This window comes from Monopterus albus, unplaced genomic scaffold (assembly GCF_001952655.1).
Source record: "Monopterus albus unplaced genomic scaffold, M_albus_1.0 scaffold16.1, whole genome shotgun sequence".
Taxonomy (NCBI): Eukaryota; Metazoa; Chordata; class Actinopteri; order Synbranchiformes; family Synbranchidae; genus Monopterus; species Monopterus albus.
The window spans coordinates 4,445,662-4,448,916 of NW_018127896.1; positions in this window are offsets into that span (position 1 = coordinate 4,445,662).

Below are 3,255 nucleotides of genomic sequence, written 5' to 3' on the forward strand. Positions count from 1 at the left end.
TTTTTTTCTTTCATCCAACCAGGTTTTATCCCCTATACCTGTGAGGCTGCTCTCAAAACGGATTCAATATAACGCTTCCCATGCTAAATACTCCTGATGTTCAGATGCAAAATTGGGTCACTAGCTTGCTTTGTAGATGACGTGCCATGCAAACAACAGAATAGGGGTTCAGTGTCCACGGTTTTATAGCAAGCTGCTCTGCTTGGCAGCCAGCGTCATAAGATTGCCCCCAGGGTAAAGCTCTGTAACAGACTACAGTTCAGTCAGGAAGTGGGAGTGTACAGAAAGACAAGGTCATCCCTCATAATGGTACCTCTTTCATGACGGGGGACACTTGGCATGAATTAATGTCCATTTAGTCCATTCACTTGATTTTATGTATTTGTTTTTGTCTTTTTTGAGTACAGAGGAATTAAATTAGGCATTTCAACCATACCAGTGATGTCTATGAAATATATTAGAAAAAAACCTTTAGCAACAACTGCAGCATCTATTGACATTTAAATATTTTTTCTGCTCTAACATGCTCAATCTTGAGTGTGCATTTTATGCACATCTGCTTTCCATCGCTGCCGTGCATGCTGGGATAGGCTCCAGCCCCCCTCATGACCCTGACAAGTATAAAGCAGGTATAGAAAATGAATGGTTGGAAGGATTGATGGATGTGTGTTTTGTTCTAAATTATGGCCCATTAATTACAGTGACCACAGGTAGACTCTAGTGATAGACAGCTTTAGTCAGCTTGTCATTGCAGAGGGTGTTGAATGCTCATTACTTTGCAAAGAAACTCAGTTTGGGAACCATGGGTGAAAATAAAGTCTTCGTCATGTTGGAAATCTCAAGTAGCAAGTTCGTTGTATCATCAGTCATTGTGTATCGTGCACAGGAAAGGTGTGTTAACACTTTTTATTCAGCAAAGTAGAGCAGGTTGTACTTTCAAAAGAGAGAAATATCACAGATGTTGTTTATGGCCAGAGACCAGTAGACCAAGCTGTTTTCACTGCTTGTGTAGAGGTGTCTTACTCAGGGAACTCCAATACCAGATACAAGGTTGGTGGCCCGGCTGCTGTGTTCACATCAGAGCTGGTGGTGGCAACTCTTTGCTGTGCTTCCTTTCCATCATAGTTTTATTCAGAAACTAGTATTTTTGATAGTTAGACAATCAGAGCTTTACTGTGTTCAATAATGTTAATTTCAACTGAATCAAGTTATGTAAAATGGAAGGAGTCTACAAAACAATACAGTTGAACAGCACCACAAAGTACAGTTCCAAAAATGGCCACAATGTTGAATCAATGTTTCTTTAATACACTCTTAACTAAAACTGGACATTATCACCTTATTTCAGGGCTGTTGCATTAGAGTAGATCAGTTTTATTTTGGTTGACTTAATTGAGTGTAAACAGTATTTAGCAGGGCACAATAAATATCCAGCTTTCATTACAGATTCCCGTATGACCCGTCAAAAAGTGGATTTGTTACTCACTTAGAGCCAATAGCATTAAAGGATAATTAGAGAAAACAAAAGCCTGAAGTGGGGGTACTAATACTAAAAACTACTGCTTCAATTTTGACCATTATTGTTTTAATCCGTCTCTTGTGATTCCTTTAACTTCTTGGAAATGTAATACTAAATTACTATAGCACTCATTTAATTGCTTGACCTTTCACTGGGTTGGGACTAGGTGACATAATTACATTAAGTAACAGTGTTTTCTACTACTACTTGACTACATTCTAGATGAAAATATTATACTACATTCACCCAATTTACAAAGTTACTTTCCAGGCAATGATTTTGCACCCAAATATGAGAGTCTTATTAAATATGATGCATTTTCATCAAATAAATGACACAACAGTTAATAAAGTAGTTAAAATTACTTCTACTTTGACCAGATAAAATGAAAATGCACATTATAATCCATCTTTGATAATATTCCAATAAATGTCAAGCACTCATTTTGAAGGAATCATGCAGCATAATAATCTTTAGTTAAGCAGAGATTCTGTATACTTCTACCACCTTGGAGGAATAGTTGCTGATACCAGCCTTAGACCCTTTTTTGTTCTCCTACAATTATATGCAGCAGTGTAATTGTTTTTTTTATTTCTGTTGCTCATTGTTCATTAAATGTCATGAGAAATTAAGGGCAAGAAAGAGGTACAGCCTGAAAAATATGTGTGAGGCATTAATTGAGTGCAGCTTGCTGCAGAGAACCTGCTGAAGGTCTTGGATAAGAGCGATCGATCGATAATGTGGCGCGGAGGAGATGTTCTGCTGTTGTGTTGCAGATATGAATATTAATGACTTGTGGCTTGGGGGTGGGGGGGTGAGGGAGTAACAGAAAGCATTTCATAAAATAACTGGGTGAGGCGATATAGATTTTTCAGGCTTTTCACTAATAAAGCTAATATATTATCTGCAGTGCAAATGAGACAAGGGACACGGGTAAGTCCACTTTAGTGTCTGTATAAATGAAGTGAACAAACACTAAAATTGCAATAATCCGCTGGTGAATCAAAAGCATTATTTATGTTTATTGTTGTTTTTAAGTGTGTAAAAAGACCTCATTGTTCAGTCTACTAATTACATTTCAGGTCACAGGATATGACTCTTTTCTGGATGTGTTGCAAAGCAAACACAGGCAGTGTTCAAAATGAAGTGTAAATATTCACACTTGGTTCCCGGTCTGTTGCTTCATGTGTTTGTTTTTTAGTCTGTGAATCCACCTTGAGAACTTTGTATGGGTAAACAATATACTTCGTGTATACTATTCGTCAGTGGTTACACCTTTAGGCTTATTTGGAGTTCTACGTTTACCTCCATTGTTCATGTTTCCATATAATTTCATTATATGTGATTACAACAGTGCAGCAGTTGCTTCTTAACATGACCATCTATAGTCATTAGAGCCACACTACACCCAACAAGAGGTATTTAGCGCTAATGTATGTCCATTTTTCATCATTATTGTGCAAATTTATGCTGTGAGGCGCAGTCACATCACCTCCTCTGTGTGGGGAACCAATGACACTAGTGAGAAGTTGTCAGCATGTAATTGTTATCGAGGGTGAGACGAAGACACTAGATGACCTACAGTGCCACATTCTAAACATCTAAAATGAAGACAAACATTAGTAATCAAGTTCAAAAATGTTTTATATTTTTCTTATGAACAGACAGGGTCAATCTGACACCAAAGCAAATATGAATTACAAAATGCTGTTTCAGTTCAGTTTTCAGATTCTTTC